This window comes from Uloborus diversus, chromosome 9 (genome assembly GCF_026930045.1).
Source record: "Uloborus diversus isolate 005 chromosome 9, Udiv.v.3.1, whole genome shotgun sequence".
Taxonomy (NCBI): Eukaryota; Metazoa; Arthropoda; class Arachnida; order Araneae; family Uloboridae; genus Uloborus; species Uloborus diversus.
Genome location: NC_072739.1, coordinates 98,649,722 through 98,669,511, shown reverse-complemented (window position 1 = coordinate 98,669,511; position 19,790 = coordinate 98,649,722). Strand labels below are relative to the sequence as shown.

The 19,790-nt window shown below is 32.8% G+C and overlaps 1 long non-coding RNA gene across 1 annotated transcript; it reads left to right on the top strand.

Annotated features, from left to right (window-relative positions):
* The first annotated feature begins 403 nt into the window (after nt 1–403).
* On the top strand, nt 404–8,081 carry LOC129229228 (uncharacterized). The gene is made up of 3 exons (XR_008581073.1): nt 404–554; nt 5,341–5,534; nt 7,892–8,081. It is a non-coding gene; the product is annotated as an uncharacterized LOC129229228 (long non-coding RNA).
* The last annotated feature ends 11,709 nt before the right edge of the window (nt 8,082–19,790 follow it).

Genomic DNA, 19,790 nt, shown 5'->3' with positions numbered 1-19,790 from the left:
AGATAAACGAAAAACAACAACAGATGGAAAAAATGGCAACAGACGACGTGACCATCGTTCCTAAATTAAACTACAAGTATTTCCGTTCTTTTTGTTGCCACCGAGCCCCTTTGTTCCTTAAAACAGAGACAGATAACAGTATTGAATCAAACACCGGAAAAATTGTAAAAGAAACAGAAATGAAAAGAAACTACAAACTAGAAGGGAAAAAAATATCGTGTAAAAGTATCAAAATGCAAACCCTAATGGCCTTGGCGTACCAACAAGGTTGACCCTGTTGTTGATTACGGTAACTCCTTTAATTCGAGTTCGCTTTCTTTCTGTGTTTTCTCTCGAATCTTTTGTAGGGTTAATTTCTTTTTTTCGTTCTCTTACCTTGTTCAATGTAGAAATAGGTGTTAGTGAAAGTACGTAGCGGTAATTGACAAGTATAAATAGGCAATGGCTCTGGTAATGGCTATCATTACTAAAGCTTGCAGTGCTTGTGTAAATTCAAGTCCCGGGATAGCGTCTGGACTTTGCTTCCAATTAGCTTCAATATGAAGGCGACATTGGTATGTTTATTATTTCATCCTTTGGTATAGCAGTTTATAAAGTTCTAATTAATAAGCTCATATTTTAAAATTTAAAATGTTATTCTCATTGAAACGTTTTTAATATTTTCGTGGTAATTGAGCGACACAATTCGAACTTGGTAAAAATACAGCAACAGACATTGCAATAAAAATTATTTTATGAAAAGAGGCATAATTTCAATTTAAAAACTTTAAAGGTAAGTGCGGAAAATATGTTATATCATGACCGTTTGCAACACCAATACGAGCAAGTTTTTTTTAAGCTTTTAAAATCGTTAAACTGCTCTGTTCACTCCAGGTGTCCGTGTTTTCAATCTGCGTTTTTTTTTTTTTTCCAGTTTTCTTTAAATGTAAGAAAAATTAAACGTGTTCTTGTTTCTTTCGATCTTTTTTTTCCCAAGTATTTTAATTAGTATAGTGTTTCACTTTATTTTTTTAAAACTAGTTTATGTAAATATTTCGCTCATTTGGAAAAAGAGTGCCACAATACGAAGAAATGAAATTCTACAGGAGAAGCGTTTGAAGTTTCACTCTTCAGGTCATTTTCAGCAAGAAAAATTAATTTGCTGTGCTCTCCCGTGTTATTATCGGAAAAAACATTCTGTCATTATTTTCGAAAGAAAATAACGTCATTTGAAAGCCTTTTAGTGAAAAACAAAAGAAAACTAAAGATTTCGTATTGTGGCACTCTTCTTCCAAACGAGCGATACATATATATTTATAGTTATCAAATGGTAGAAATATACTAATTAATTTAGTCTCAAATCTTCAGTTTCAGCTTCCTTTTCTATGATAAAACAAAATTTCGCAATAACATTTCGAGTGTTTTTTTTTTTTTTTGTATTGTTTTAAAAATAAATTGTTTGAAATGTAATAGAAATATTTTTAAATAAATATTCTAACTGACATTTCTACTACATATTTCTATCAATATCTAAAATGTTTACTTTGTAAAAAGTACCAGGAATGCGCTTAAGTAAATAGTAATAACGACGACAATAACGAAGATAATAATGGTGATATTAATGATTATAATAATAAAACAACAATATCAATAACAACAATAACAATAATAATGATTACGATAATGATGATAACAACAGCAGCAATAATAATGATTATGATAATGATGATAACAACAACAGCAATAACAATAATAACAACAACAGTTATAATAATAATAATAATATTGTTATTATTATTAATAACAGCACAAATCAGATAGAAAATACGAAAACCGTGTTTTATAAATTTTGTTGACCTCAAACTTATACGTCACATTTTGTATGCGTCTCCCTCAGTTATACGGTTGTTTTCAAAATTCCACAACTAAAGGTGCATTAAAGCTAATTTAACTAAACTTTCATTTATGCGTAGCTGTTTCGTAGTTATCTCTCAGTTATGCATTGTTAAAATTTTTTTGCTATAATTTATTTTTATGTATTGAAAAAAATTTCACTTAATAATTTTATTTCTATGTCTTTGAATTCTATGTATGCCCCTTAAAAATTGACCCCATACGCTCGCGAATAAATAAAATGTTATTTTGCTATTAAAATTGTTTTTTGAAGGCATTTATTATTGCTGTTTGTTTAAAATTATTACAACTTTAAATTATAAAAACAAAGCATTTATGTTTCAACACTATATTTCTAGTTTAAATAAACCTGTGGAATTAAAGAAACAAATTACCTTTTAACATTACTGTAAATAAATATAGCTATTTATTACAAAATTACTCATACTAAGGAATTCATATGTATAGATACGAGTATCCATAAAATATTTGCATTAAATCACTGCAATGCTTTGCTTTTTTCGTTATTTCAGGCATTACTCAATGCATTTCTAAAGGTACGATAATGATTTCGTCTAAAAGCGGTTTATTGTGTTTTTATTGTACATCACTTTCGAAAACTTTTTCTAAATAAATTATTAATTAAAAAAAAATCATGTGTTTCATTAAAGCATTTAAGTATCATGCTCCAGGCGATTTTTTAGCTCACAACTCTTACCACAGATGCTACAGTCATTCAGATTAATTTTGACCCAGAGTTTTTTCTATTATTAACCCCTCCATTCGTATTTTAACTTATTTATTGTCACAAAACCAAAGAAAAACTCCTAAATTTATTAAATTTGGAAATACCAATCATACAAACTATTTATAATCAATTTTGAACCTTGCTCAGAGTTATCCCGACAACTTTGAGTCATGTGAGAAATATGGCGTAAAAGAACTATTTTTGTAAATGTAGCGCAAATTTGAACCAGAAATTTTTTTTATATAAATGTTTGAAAACCTACACTTACACATCACAGCATCGCCAGCTTTCTATTTTAAAGTATAGTTATAAATGTTTTACGCATAGTTGAACTACATTTAAGTTATAGTTTAGCATAGTTATCTATTTTTAAGTTACAATGTAGGAAAAAGTTTCCATTAACTATAAAAATGGCTTCTAACATTAACTTCAGAACTATTGGATAAATTAAACAGTTGGGAAGTATTGCCAACCAATTTTGTAAAGTAAATAATATAGAAAAATGATATTATATAACCTTGTCAACAGAGCACAGCATTGGACCTTTTCCTTTCTTTCTTTGTTACCTCTTTTACTTTCTTTTTCTTCTTTTCATTTCTTTATTCATTTTTTTTTCTTTTATTTATCACTTCTTTTACTTTCTTTTTCTCCTTTTCATTTCTTTATTCTTTTTTTCTTTTCTTTGTTTTTCTCCAATTTCTTTTCTTTTTTTTCTTTTTTTAAAAGCAAATACGTTAAAAAATATGAAGTAGTTTCAAGCTCAAAAGTTATCCTAAATGAACGTACCTTCTGTAGAAATAAATACATTAATGATCTATTTGTTTTGAACTGATTAATTTAGTAATCTTTGTTGAAAAACAGTAAGCAGCATTTCATCAACTTGGAAATTCGGAACGCGCCTTACTAGCATTGCTTGGATAGACACTGAGTTCGATTATCCTCTGAAGTTCGGGAAAGCTTAGTCTCATTTGGGGGATCTATTTGGGGTGGGGTGGAGGATTTTTTTCTTAATTCTACACAAAGTAATGCAAAATTCTATAATGCTATCAAAACCTTTTCTTCTTCTTCAAATTACTGAAAATTTGTACATGATAGTACATAGTGACGCTGGTTCGTAGTTGAATGAGATTTATTACTTTACAGAATTAATAATTTGTTATAAAAGTACATCATAGCGAAGTTCGATAAATTCCTACCTTTAAAGATAAATTACGGGACCACGGTTTATGATATTTGTTCTCATTTGTCCTCTCTTTGTAAAACACTTTCAAAGTTTTTTATTGAACTTGTTCAAATGTTTGCGTTCTCTGCAACAAAATGCTTTTTAAGCAAAAACTCTAATATTCTATCTCAGTTCTAAGACGTTTTGGGTTCCCTAGAAGTTCTGACTGGAAGCTCAAGCTGCCTGGGTCTTTTCAGTAATCAAGCCCTGCATAGATCAGTTTGGAATTGTGATTAAACTAATTACATATTTATATCCAAGTAATACTTAAGCAATTTGTGTAAGTTAAAACAGCTGGTGTAGATTTTTTTTTTTCCAACTGAAATCGATCATAAACAGTATAGCACCTGAAATCGTTTCTTTGATTTGAATGTTGTTAGAAAAATTCCTATTTAAATTTGTTTGTGCTACTTGTCTAAAATTAAATTTGTCCAATAATAGTCATTGTCCCCGCTAAAACGTTCCAGACGGGGTGATATGACGGAACTTCTGTAAGAGAATTAAAGTAAAACTCTTTTAAAATACCAAGTGATCCGAAATATTTTTATTGTTGTTTTTCTTTTTTTATGTAATTTATTTATTTATTTATTTTTATTTATTTATTTATTTATTTTTTTTGCTTTAAGTTTTATGTGTTTGGTTTGCTATTTTAAAATGATTTACAATAAATTATTTGAAAAGAACAAAATAACGAAACTATTATTTCTGTTCCTAACTCAATAGGTGCATACTGTTTTAAATTCCATTTCATTGTTAAAATTGTTGCAATGAATGTTAATCACGATAAACTCATTCACGAGTTGCAAATAATTTGTGGTTTCTTTGTTTATAATGGGGATTATATTGATTTCTAGCCTTTTGCAAACCTAGTTGATTTCCGAAAGAACTGGCGTACATTTTTTCACGTGGCACTCTATCGGCGGATAATCATCACAAAACTTTTGACGCCAAGTTTTCGCACTAGATGGAGGCACTTGGGCTCTTACGACGCGTAACTGCACAAGGTTTAATTTTTCCAAGACTACTCAAAGCCAAACGATTTCTCAAAGAACTTTTGCATGCAACACAAGCACAGTTATATTACATAGACGTTATCGATTCTCCAAATCATGAAAATCCACCGACTGGAGCCAAGGTTTTGACATACACCTTTGGGCGTAAAAGTCCAACGTCTAACCACTAATTCACTGTTCCAGTTGTTAATAGCGTAATGTGCGTTTTACTTTGTGCAAAATATTAATACGAGTAATATGTAGCATAACACTGCGACCCACAGAATTGAAGAATGTGCTCCATACACACGTTTCGTGGTTACAACAAGCTACTTTTTTTCAACCCGAAAAAGTTACAAATTTCGGAGCATAAGTTAGTCACTTATTATGGGCTACGGGTAAGCGTTGTAAAACAGTATTTGGTACATATTTCGAGAAATTCAATGTTTTCAAGATTTCATAGGATTCAATTACATAATTGATTTTCTGTTTCTTGCTTTTCACAGCTTTTTGCAATCTTCTTGGCCATTTTCATCACCGTTTTAGCTGGTGGAAAGTCTTGGTATTATCCTTACCATTATCCATATCACTTCGGCAAGTCCTGGCCTTACTATTATTACCATCACTACTATTACCCTCACTATCCTTACTACCACTGGCCCTACCACTAAATCATCCAAGAAAACAAGTAATTTTATAGGTAAGTATTTTTTTTCAATTCAATTTCAGGGAAAAAATATCAAATTTGCGTGCACTTTCCAATGATTAAAAGCCTTGTTAAAAACTACTGATAAAAACAATTGCAACACAAATTCTACATTACAGTAAAAAAATTACTTTTCTGTATAACTGATGAACACGGAATTATTATACATTATTTAATAAGCTTTCTTTTTTTATTTCTCTAAGTAGAAAGTGAATTAAAGTTTTCTCATTAAATTTTCTCAATTAAAATGTCCACAAATCATTACAATAATATTCGGATTTTTTTTCTTCAATTTAATTCTGTCAGACTGTTGAAAAGCAGTAGGGCATAATCTGATCCATGCCCTCCTGTGGAAAGTGGTCACCTTTACATAAGGTGTAGAAAAAAAATCTGACACTGTAGAAAAAATACTAACTGCGGTTTTAGAATCAGCATGCATAAACTTAAAACAGGTCAAAAATTAGACTCAACAGATTTTTTTCTCATCTAATGGGGCTGCGTTAGGAGCAGCCCCATGCAAGCTCCTAGAAAACAGCGTGCATTCTTTCATGTAGCACCACTATCGGCAAATGCTTTTACCACGAGGAGTTTGATGCTCAGTTTCCCTTACCAGATGGAGGCACCTGGGCTCTACTCGACGCGAAATTGCTCTAGGAATTTAATTGGGGAAAGAACACTCTTAGCAAACGAATGCTCGAGGGATATTTTACGTGCCGCATAATCATACGACATCGACAATATCGATTTTCTGCATTTTGAAAATCCATCGACTTTAACTAGGACCGAACCTGTGCTTTTGGTCGTAAGAGACCAGCGCCTAACCACTACACCACTCTGTCGGCCTCAACAGAAATTGTGCTTCTAGTGTTCCCCAGTAATAATATGAAAATGAAAAGCCTTGAAAAAATTTTCGGAAACATTTAAATTACCGTTCAAGTATCACTTCAAAAGCCATCTTCATTATTATGTGCGAAAGTATAGAGGACTAAAATTGTACAGTGTCCACGGTGTGAAATGTCATACTTAATGTCTATATTTAAAAATTATTTTCCTGCTTTTATGATTTCCAAACTCTATTTTTATCTGCGCTGAGAGTTCACGGACAGCATATTTAAAAGAATAAAAAAGAAATTTCTCTCCAACTGTCTTCCAAACAGCTGTCACCATGCTTAAATATTCAACTTCACATTTTCATTGCATTTCACATACTTCTAGGCCTCATACATTTAGATTTATGTTTTAAACCTCAAAAATTTTAACAATGAGTGATTTTGAGGAATGCTTACTTAGATCTTTTATTTAAGATTTTTTGCGTCTGCTTTTTAGTTTAAACACTGAGTAGATGAAAAGAAGTTTTAAAATGCCATTTGATTTTTTTCCCTATTCAAAAGCACCCAAGAGAAATAATTCATGTCTTTCCAGAAAGAATTTCCACGGAAAAATATATTTCTTTTAGTAATATTTGTCTTTGAATCACAAGGCATTATAAATAAACAAATATTTGAAATGTTCCTGATTTATCAAACTCTATTCTTTTTTTAAATAAATTATCTTATAAGGAAGGTTCAAAAGGCATATTGACAAAATAAGAGAGGTAATTGAAGCAGTGTAATTTTAAGTATAGCGTCCCTTCTTCCCTCAAATCAAGATCGGATACAAGAGAGGGGTGATGGGGCGATCGCCCCTCCCTTGAGGGACCCTGCTAAGGCAATTTTTCCGAATTGAGGTCTTAAAACGAAAGTCTTGGCCATCTTTCATATGACGTTATTGAAAGGAATCGGGTTCGAATCGCTCTCCCGGAAACTTTTAGGAATTGAAGTTTCTAAACAGAAATTAAGGACAATCTTTGGAGATTCTAGGAGATCTTCCCCTGGGAATTTCTCAAAATTTTAGTCTTAAAGACGCAATTGTAGACATCTGACTTTCCTCGGGTAATTTTTCGATACTGAAGATCGCGGAAAAGCGACCTTCGATGACGATAGGAGTACTAAATTTCTGAATATTCCTCTAGAAATATTACGAAGTTGAAATTCTAAAACGTTATTTTAGAATGCCTCTATCAACGGAAAAGAAAAGAAATAGATTAGGGGATCGCCTTGGACATTTTATTTGTTTTAAAGAAAAATGGTGTGGCACTCCCCCCACCCTTTTCTGAGCAAATGTAAATCAGATATGTAGTAAGAGGTAAGGTAAAAAAAAAAAAACAATTGCCCCCTCCTTGAAAAATTTCTGTATCCATCCTTGCCTCAAATGTGGCAAGCCAGAATACCCTACATTTTAGTGACAAAAAAAAATGCAATTTCTTGACTAAGATTAAATAAATAATAAAGCATGATTTTAATTTTTTTCAGGTATTTTTCATCTGCTGCTTTTTCAAAAACTTGCTGCCAAATTACGCATCAACAAAATTATACAAGATGTCAAATAAACACTTCCATATTTGAAATAATTTACTTGACCTCAGAAAATTTCATGTACCAAACTTTATGCATTCACCTTCGTTTGCTTGATTATTCTTTAAAATACAAAATACGCCTTGTAATATGAATAAATATTTGAAAAACACTCTCTGAATCGATTATTGATTCGCTTTAATTACTGTACTCTGTCGTTGAATGTATTCATTATAGTATTGCCGTGGGAAGGTAAAAGACAGTATCTGCAGAAATGGGTTTTTGAGTTGTTTGAAGAAACACGTTTTGGATTACATACAAACAACATGGAAATGTTGAAATGGGATGGTTTTCCTTCAGTCAAAAGTACTACTTTTAGTCATTGAAATGGATAGAATGAGCAAAAAAGATTACATGAACCCAGAAAATATATTGATTTTCCCAACAGTTTTTGTTTAATTAATTTTTTAAAAAATCTGATTTTTCAAACAAGGCGTGGTCTTTATGATGTCACAAATGATGCAATTGAGCGCATCTTTCTACTACGTTTCCACGTTATGATAATCAAGCAGCGAATTAAAATTGCGCTCTACGCTTGCTATCAACCATATCGTTGCCAATACGCACGTGAGTAAAGATGCGAATTAAATATTTTGTTCTGTGAATGGCAACATTGAATGGCATTTCATCATTTGTGATGTCACACGACAGAAGTGTAAACAATGAAAACGCACCGATTTAAGTAATTTTTTAAAAATATTAAACTTAAATAAATTATTTAAAAAATGGTCGAATTCTATGTTTTTAAGCATCTCCTTCAGAAAAAAATACTTTTAAAATTTTGAAAACGACCCCATTCAACGTTTTTTTCGTGCTTTATTTTCAACTGAAACCAAAAAGGAAAGCTTGTATAATAAAGCTAACGTACAATAGATAGCAAAAATGCAAAAAATAAATAAATAAATAAAATGAAAAATTGACAGATACTACTCTTTATCTTCCCAAGGCAGACTATATTTTCAATCTCATTTTAGCTTACTGTGGAGCGTCAAAAATCCGAACTAGTTGGGACCATAGGTAGTTCGGATTTTCGAATTGTCCGGATTTCGGAAATACCAAGAATATACCGTTTAGGAAATATAGTATGCCATTTAATAAAATTAAGTGGTTATACAATAAGCATGTACATAACATATAGTACAGTGCATAACGCTGCAATATAAATTACTTTTTTTAAGTAGGACAGTTAAATTTTTTTTTTTTTTTTTTTTTTGCAAGAAACAAAATACTTTTAAAATGAAAAATATAGTTTAAAGTTCATAACTAATGACTGAAAATTTCTAAATAAAAAAAAAATTACGTCATTTCCCTACTCATAATCATACTGCCGTGGGAAGGTAAAGAGCAGTGCAGAAATTAGTTTTTGAGATATTTGAAGAAACGTGTTTGGGATTCCCCACTAATTCTAGTGAAATGTTATGATTTGACTTTTTTTTTTTTTTCGTGAGCAACCAACTAAGCAGGCGTGCACAATAAAGTAGGGGAATGTGGAATAAATTGAAATTGTTAAGTTAAATTCCTTTTTTCAAAATGAAGACGTTTGGAACTTGTAATGCATAAATGCATAAATGAAAAGGAAATAAAAGAATAAATGAATAAATGAAAAGGAAATAAAACAATAAACGAATAACTAAATACATAAATAAGTTAATAAATGAAAAAATAAATAAATCAGTTTATAAAATAGTGATTGAATAAGAAAAAAAGTGAAACAATGAATAAAAAGGGGAACTATTAAATGAGGGAATGTAAATGAAATTATTAATAAATAAATACGTAGGGCATTTGATAAAAGAATGAATAAATGAAATGAACTATTTCACTTTGCCCCATCCCCTTTGTCCCACATACACTTGACTAACTGCATAAAGCATTTAAAATACAAATAAGCATAACATTAAACAAATTAATACTGCACTGAATATTATTCGGTGTCAATTAGTATTTAAAATACTAATAGCAAGAACTTTATCACTACTTACGTTGCCAGGCTTTGCCCGGTTCACCTTGAAAATAAAAATTGCGTCAAGTAAAGTATATTCAACAATCAGGCTTAAATAAATAATAATAATAATAATAAAAACATCATGCAAAATTTTCCTCACAAACAATGACGACAGATATTAAAATACTTTTAAAAAATTAAATCGATAAAGATGGATTTAAAAAGCGTAACCACGTGGAAACACATAATGAAATAAATTTAAAGAATTAAAATGCGAAAGAAAATGGTTAAAATTTTGAATAGAAATGAGATTTTTTGAACTTGATTTAAAAAGGCTTGTAACTTTTTTTTTCCTTTTGAGATAAAAGCTTAGTATTTCGACCATAGGTCGAGATAGATCTGGAATAAAAATATCGCTTTTTCCAGTGGTGTAAAGAAAAACTGTGGAACAATTCCTTCACTTTTTATTGATAGATTTAATGAAGAAAGTAGTGCTTAAATTTCAGCTAAGCCAAAATAAAATCGAGCTAAAAATGCGAATAACTCCCGCCGTAATTAAGTTAGAGCATTGAAACAAATTGCGTTGAACGCGGAAAATTCTACCCTTTCCAACAATATGTAATATTACTATGTGCAAGTAATTTTTTACCCCCATATTTGGGAATTTATGTGAAAACTGTGCCTGAATTATCATAAAAAAGAACTACTAATCGAACTTTTTTTCGAACCGGTCTGCAAACTTTTCCGGTGCTAAAAGAAAAGGTACTGTGAAAATTTCAGCGAAATCTGCCGAGTAGTTCTCGAGTTTTGCGCGTTCTCACAAACAGACGCTTTTTGGAGACTTCATTTTATACTATGTAGAGAAGAGATTTATAAGAAAAATAATTTTTGACTTAATACAAAATATTACAATACAAGTATCAACTTCTGAAAATTGCTTGTATTATCATATGCTTTGATCATTAGAGGTAATTTCTTCCTGATTGGAATAGGCTACATGTATTACTACATAGTTAAACTGTTACCAGATAGGTGGTGCTAAAAGCAGAGCAAATATTTCACCATTTCACTTTGTCCCGTCCCGCTATTTCACTTTGCCCCACATTCCCCTACTCGTTAACTAATATTTCTAGTGAGTTTCGATTAAACTAGTGTTGTTTAAACTTGTGTATTAATCATTTTATCCTCAACTTATGTAACATCCTCATTATGTATAACTTTTGCACCAGAAGGAAATGACATTTTAATTTATTTCAATTGATAAGGCGTAAATTATGGCTACCTTCGTTAACATTTTACCTATTTTGAACAAAGGTTCACTTAATATAAGCTTGAAAAAAATAAAATTACGCAATAATGTAAAAGTAACTCATTATGAGAAAATGGTAAAGACGGTAATAACAACTGTAATTTTTTAGTTACAATAAAATATTTCAATAATAGTATCAATTTTTTGTAAATTGCTTGTATTATCATATGATTTGATCTTCGGAGGCAATTTTTTCTTGACTGGATTAGACTACATGTGTTACTATACATAGTTAAAATATTACTAGATAGGAGGGGCTAAAAACAGTAAAAATTTCACCATTTCACTTTGCCCCGCTACTACAGTTTGCAAAGATATTTCACTTTGCTCCACGTTCCCTTACAGTTGGTAACAAAAGTGCAAAATGATGAAAAAATGAAAAATTTGCAGACACTCCTTTTTTTCTTTCCACGGCAGCATAATTTGAATTTCATAATATGATACAAGATATCTTGTCATTTTTAAAATCACGAACGTGAACTAAGAATTTCAGTGTCAATGCACTTAGTCTTCATCTTAAGTGATGGCACATTGTTTTCAACTGACGCCGTTTAATACCAAGTAACTAAATGTCGAATAGAAATGAGCTAAAACGCAAGGAAAATGATCAAAATTGATAGCACATTTTTTCCATTGTTCGAAATTTCTATAACCTTTTGTTTCCTCGCTGGTGTTACATCAGAGGAGACGGATGAATAGATTTCTCATTGGATAATTTGAATGCATTTAAGAGTAAAACAGCAATATGTGTCGTCTGCGCCGTAACAAATTATGCCTCATTGTTCGAGGAAAGGTAGAGAAACGCCTCAAAAGTTACATTAATTATAAGATTCGTGCGATTATTTAGGGTAACTTTGAAACATGTGGGTCAATATTGCACTTTTAATAATTTTGTAGTGCGTTTAACTTCAGAAGAAATAGTTGACAGTCCAATATGTTGTACTCTGAACGGTTATAATATCAATTCTTTACATGAAATACACCGCCAGCTCGGTCAATTCCAAACGAGAACTGCAGTTTTGTGCTTATTTGCACTCTCATCAACCCGTCATTAGGAGTGACTGAGCTGGAGGTGGAAAACCTCTTAAGGAAGCCTAGAGTGCCAAACAAATTGGTAACTAATACAGAATTAGCAGAGACCAGACGAGTGACCGAAACAATGGTTCGGTTCAACTCGAATATTGAAGGGAATGGCAGGTATATTCAGTAAGTTACCGCCCTATAGCCAGGCCTAAGGCAGAAATACATAAAATACACCGCCAACTCAGTCAAGTCCACCTGCCTTAGCCCTAGCTATAGGGCGCTAACTTACTGAATATCAGTTCTTTACTTTCAATTTTTCAAAACTAGGTACACCCAAACCTGTTTTTGTGTGGTACATAGGTATCTTCGCAACACAGTTTTAAAAATATTTTTTTTTATATACGGTGGATAGCGACCGCATAAAAAAAGTCTCACGTAGTAAATAACTCAAAAACTTACAAATTAACTGGGAATTGCTTCTTTAAACGAAATCAAAATAAACCAAGAGATGATAATTTTGCAGACTGGTCAGACAAAATATACCGAATAATTACATTTTTGGGAAGTCAAAGTGACTTCTCATCGGGGTGCCCCTGTCGTCACTTGAAGATACTAACTCGCATTCTTTTATCAAAAAATTGAAATTTTCATATACCGCACAAAAAAAAAAAAAAAAAAAAAAAATCTCACAAAAAAAAAAAAAAAAAAAAAGACAGCACGAAAACAGGTTTGAGTGTCTACTGTGCACAGCCAACTGTGTAGGATGTTTATAAAGTCTTGCACTTATTCGGAAAATTCAATTAAAAATATCATTTCAGATTTAAACACTTATTTCTTTATTTTGAGTTTTATTTCAAAAAGCTTTTTTCACAACATTAATACATTTCTATGCGCGCACCTTTCGCAGCTCTGAGAAGATCTTGGCGATTTTCAACTTCGCACGAAGCACAGGCTCAGCCATGATTTACGTTCTGGGAGGCATGGGTATGGTCATTTTGGTCATAGCAGTCCTTATGGAGCAGACTCATGTCAGCATTCGCAATATCTGTTAAACCCAAGAGTTCTTAGTGGTTAACTCTCAAAAATCTCCCCACGCGCATGACACCAGATATTAATTAGCTAGTATATTTGATGCAACCCATGATATCACATTAATTTCACAGGCCTGCCAAATTCGGGTCATGAAAAAGTAATTGTACGGTTAAGGAGTGACTTTTAAACTACTTGGTGCGCTGATTTCAAATATGGCATCCATTTTTAGCCTACTTTCTCATAAAAACAAAATGAAATATCCTCTCCATGTTCACTAATGGTGACAGGTGCACATTAAAAAGGTCGTGGTCACAAAATCCTTCGAATTCACATTCCAAAACTGTATCTCTGGGGGTGCGCAATGATAGAATGAAAACAACAGAGTTGTTTTCGGGGCTAGTAATATTGTGAGGCTCTGAGAAGTTGAGCTCCGACTCTGAAAATATTTACCTCTGTTTCGGAAAATAGGGAGGGGTAATTGGCGCTAAGTTGAGTTGGGAAACTTTCCTAGTAGTTTTTCAAAAATATTCCACCTAAAATCCTAACTAATAACGCGTCTATTTTTCACTATGCTCCCCTAAAACAGGTAAACATAGTCAAGGTCACAACTCAACTAACCAGAGGTGCACTATAGGTGTGGGAGACCCTGGATTGTAGAGCCTATTGTTAGAAAGACTTCGACCATATCAAAGACAGCCAGAAAAAAAAAAAACAGAAACTGTTTTCTGTTAAACCAGAATTGTTTTGAGTCGTTATAGTTAAAAACTGCAACCAAAGAATGCCTAGAGTGGATAATTAATTGGTAATTTAGAAAACATTTTCTCAATTTTATCAATTCCATCTTGAATTTGGGATTTCTTATTTTGCTAGAAAATCGCCTGTCAAAGTATGACAGGTGAAAATTGCTTCTATATTTGAACGAAACAATTGCCTGTTTGGTGATATTTTGATAGTTGAAATTTTAAACCTTATTCCAGTGAATTAAACCTAAACTCCAGTAGATAGCATTAATAGTGTTGATCACTTTGTTGTTTCTTCCTTCTCCTAAAATTACAGTCTTACCAGTAAAACAGTTGAATTGCCGGATCCAGTCAGCCTTGTCAAAATAAAGCATTTCCCTGCATGTCAAACATCACCAAAAAATATAATCAAATTATCATGCTATGGCGCGAGTTTCATTGTTGGGGACGTCACAGAGCGTTACTCGATCAGTGTATCGGTTAATTATATGTGAGAATCCTGATTAAATGAAAATTAAGGCGAAAAAAAGAATTTTCGAGTTTACTTTCTTTCCGACTTTAACCAGGTAGAATCAAAATTGGAGAAAAAGTTTGAAAAAGTGTCTGTCGACACGTGTACTTTGCTTACTGAGCTTTTTACGAGGCAACAAATCATATTTTTGCCCTTTTTTTTTATCTTTTACACAGTTTTTTCCCTGGTCTGAAAATTTATTGTTAAGTCATGTGCATAAACCTTTTGGGAAATGTAGTTACGATGCCAGTGATGTTTACGCTCTGTGGAATGTACGACAACGAATGCATTTTGAAGCATTTTCACATCTTTTAGCATCTCATAAAAAATTTCGTATGCTTTGGCTGGTGGATTCTTGGAACGAGAAACTAGATAATTAAATTCACGACAGACATTATTCACTCGTATTTATAATAAACAGAATTGTTTCTAAGGGCGTATTGTTATTAGGAAAGCAAAGGTAGCGGAGTGGAAAAGATTGTGTTGTAAAGTTCTGGTGTAGTTATCTTGGTGCTAAAAAACATAAATATATTGTTGGAAACTAAAAGTTTCAAAATAAAATTACCGTTAAATCTTCAAGGAATCGCAAATTCTGTTCGTTGTAACGGGGATTTCACTGTAACGGAATTAAAGCAATGTAATCTTTACCAATAATAAAGCTGAAAGTCTCTCTGTCTGTCGGGATCTCTGTGACGCGCATAGCGCCTAGACCGTTCTGCCGATTTTCATGAAATTTGGCACTAAGTTAGTTAGTAGCATGGAGGTGTGCACCTCGAAGCGATTTTTTGAAAATTCGATTTTGTTCTTTTTATATTCCAATTTTAAGAAAATTTTACCGAACAAATTATCAGAATGTACACGAGTAAATTACCAAATTATAATAATGTGGAACCGTGACTCAGGTGAGCAAATGAACATAGCAAATTGGCGAGAAATTCATTATCCATTATTTGTAAATATACAAGCGAACCAAATGACCTTTAAATTTTCTGATACGGGCAAAGCCGTGCGGGTACCACTAGTGCTAAATAAATCAGCAAAGGGGTAGAGTAAGAGCAGGAATTAGTAAATGGATGGAACAAGTCCCATCATTGGCTTAGCAAAAGCTGAGGCAAAGACACCAAGTCACGTGACTCAACAACGACGAATGATTGACACGTTTTGCATGAGACTAGCGAAAGAAACCTGATTTCTGCCAATGCTTCGCATAAATGTCTACCACGTGACCTGGGGTCTTCCCTTCACGAATGAAAGTCATCCCTTCCTTCATTTTTTCTCTTCTCAATGAGTAAACCTACTAATAATGAGCACCTCCAGGTAATGAACAGCTCGTTATTTTTCATTTATTTATTTTTTAAACTCAAGTTCCAAAAGTTTTTCTTTGAAAAATTGGCAGAAGTAACGACCTTCTGTTCATTTCCAAAAAGAGAGAGTGTCATTCACGTTGGCATGCTGTCAACGCGTGGAAGCTCTTTTTAAGGGAAGTTGGTATCTTAAAACCTTTTTAAAATAATTTTTTTAAAAAAATCTGTTTTTTCGCATCCAAAATATTCAAACCAAGAGCTTTTAAGCGACAACGAATTCATGTTTCTAAGTAGATTATAATTAAGTAGCTCAATTTAAATATTATTGGATAGGAAGGCGTTAAAATGTGTGTATAATTTCACTTTCAAACGCGATTTTCTTAAAACGTCAAGGTTAAAAGACTCATGTTCTTTTTTCTAAATAAAAAAAAAACTATCTTACATTTTATTTAGTAAGTTAACGCCCTATAGTACAGGTTAATGCGCAGAAATACATGAAAAAAAAAGAAGGCAGAAATATATGCTGGGGGTGTATTTCATGTATCTTACATTTTTCTTTGAAATTTTCACCACATTTTATTTATATGTTCATAATTATACTGAAATGAAATTTTTATTTTAGACTCACACATTTTCCTAAACAGCTGTTTTAATGGTCAAAAATGATCTCTTGTTTTAATTTAAAAACTGACCATTGGTTAAGATTCAATAAATTATGAAATAAGTAGAATTGTCTTAAGATTTCCCTTCAGCAGACTCTTAGATATCTCTCGAAAACACTGAATATTGTAAGTTTCTATCATTAAAACTTTTTGTGAAATAAAGTTCAGCAATTGAACGTTACGTGTAAACAGGCGCCCGACTCCATAAAATTGCAAATTCTGTAACAATGCGGTGGTTTCCTTCAGTCAAAAGTATTACTTTTAGTCGTTGAAATGGATAGAATGAGCAAAAAAAAAAAAAAATTACATGAACCCAGAAAGTACTTTCATTTTCCCAACATTTTTTTTAATGAATTTTTTAAAATGTCTGATTTTTCAAACAAGGCGTGGTCTTTATTACGTCACAAATGATGCAATTTGGCGCATCTTTCTACTACGTTTCCATGTTATGATAATCAAGCAGTGAATGAAAATTGCGCTCTACGCTTGCTATCAACCATATCGTTGCCAGTACACGTGAGTAAGATGCGAATTAAATATTTTGTTCTGTGATTGGCAACTTTGAATGGCATTTCATCATTTGTGATGTCACACGACAGAAGCGTAAACAATGAAAGCGCACCGATTTAAGTAATTTATAAAATTATTAAGCTTAAACAAATTATTTAAAAAATGGTCAGATTCTATGTTTTTAAGCATGCTCTTTTAGAAAAAAATACTCTTAAAGTTTTGGAAACGAGCCCATTAACGTAATTTGTAATGTGCTTATAATTACGGAGACATAAACAATACGCATAGTGGGCAGTGGAAGATTAACCATATCGTCGCCTCAGAGCAACAGTAAAACATCTACTCCCAGGAAAACCCCACTAAAATATCCTACTGTTGCTCTGAGGCGACACTATCGCAAATGTCGTTATTGTGAGGGAGCCACACTTAGAGCCCGAATTAGTAAATGGAGAGAGCTAATCCAATCATTGGCTTAGTGAAAGATTTGGCAAAGAGCTCAAGTCACGTGACTTAACATCGACGAACGGTTGACACGGTTTGCGTGAAACTGACGAAAGAAAAATGTTTTCTTCCAATGCTTCGCTTTAAAATCTATCACGTAACTTGGTTTCTTTGCTTTACGAATGAAAATCTTCATTCCCGCCATTTTATCCCTTCTCGATAGAGCCACACAGCCCTACGGGCCCCAAATGGTACTCATAATGCACATGATAAATGTTTCATATCGTACTGTGATGGGCAAAGGGGCCCCCAAAAATGCATTGCAACGAACCCCAAACCTGTAAATACGCTGCTGATAGTGGGGGCTAAGTTGTTCGGTCAGTAGTGTTGACCTGTAACAAAAGACTGCCATGAACGTCACCTAATTCTAATCTTGAATATCATTCCAAAACTCTATTATATAGAAAGTGTATTTAAAACTTCAATATTGAGCCGTCGCAGGCGATATTTGTAAAAAATAATTTTTAAAATTCTATAATGAATAAAAATTGTGGCAACAGTGTTGAATATTAATGATAAAAAACGACGACTGCCACTTTTTAAAAACATACTTTTATTTTTCTTTTGAGAAGAAATTCTTTTTTGGGCGTCTATCGGTACAATACCTATGCTTTGAAGTGTTATTTAATCACATGGACAAACATGATGCATTTGTGAATTAAATTAATTTCATATTTTGAATAAGCGTCTACATAGATCAGTATTGACAGCACCTATCAATTGCTACCATCAGCTTTGCAAAAGTTTTCACATGGAAGGACCCAGTTGAATAAAAATTTAAAATAATTCACTCCTCATGCTAAAGTTTCAACACAACGTTTATCGTAAGTAAGTCAGAGCCCTCATATTTATTGTTCTCTTCCAGAATTTTTTGAAACTGGACTTTTTGATAAGTACAGTAACACTGTAAAAAAAATTTAAATTAATTTGAATTCTGAAATTTTGAATTCAAATTATGTTTTTCGCAATCACGAACTGAGACAGGACTCATTGGAGTTATTGTTTCTAGAAACAGCTCCTGCCTCGCCCAAACCTGCCTCTCCTCCTGGGCGGTTACATGTGCATAGTTGTGTGTGTAAAGTGTGTAGGCTTGTGTGTGTGCGTAGACCTGTGTGTATGCACGTAGGTGTGTGTGTGTGTGTGTAGACCTGTGTGTATGCACGTAGGCGTGAGTGTGTATGTGTGTGAGTGTGTGAGCGTGCGTGTGTGTGTAGGACATGGACGCCTCCGACCAGGAGAAGCGGATAGCTCAGGACCGGAGCAACCGCGCCGCGCCGCCTGCAGAGGACGGTGGGCGGTGGTGCAGCAAAGGCTTCTGGTTCAAGCTGAAAAAGGCACGGAACATCAAAAACAGTCAAATGAGAACAATAAGCAATCGTGATTGCTCAAAAAGAAAAAAAAAACTGTATCACTTGCGAAACCGAGGAAAATTTAGCAAATAATGTTTTCCTTTTTTTTTTTTTTAATGCTCTCTTTGCAGCTCGTGGAGGATCTACTATTGTCTGTTTTTCACAAGAAGGCACTTGACTCCTCCCTCGTCACGTGGTATTCGATGATTCTATTTCGCTGATTTCGGCAGAAGGTATATTCGGATCATAGCATTTTGTTGTAAAAGCAGCAGTTTTTAAAATGTAAGAATAACTAAAATGACAACAGACAAAAGGACACAGACTTTTTCGCACATTAAAATGCATACCCAAGTTAAGACTGTCTGGTTGTCTCCTTTAGAAGCGCGTGGATTGCGTACCGATCACCCCAGAGTAAAATGAAACTCTGCGTTCGAGGAAGCGTGGCGAAGTGCCTTCTCGTGTAAAACAGACAGTAGATATTGAAATGTTCTTCTCAGGTCTGTACACTCTTATGCTTGTGCAATATGATTACAATTTCTTAGAAATCACATTGACTACGGAATTTGTGTACCTATTGCTTTGTTTCACACTTTCTTAAATATTGTATTATCATCCTCCTTTTTTATTTAATTTTTCGAAACAATTAAGCGTAAATGGTTCATTAGTTCTACCAAAATGTGATGGAGATTAATTCTAGAGCTGTATTTTATCGAAAAAGTGCTAAAATTGCATGTATCATGTATACGAAAGACACCATTTGCACACTTCTCCCATTTTTTGCAGACGATGCATTTTTTTCTTCGCCATTGTATATGAAATTATTGTTTCATGACTAGGTGACAACACTTCCAAATATTTTCCCTCGAAAATATTTCGAAGCATATTGCCGTCCGAAATGCACAACTTTTAAG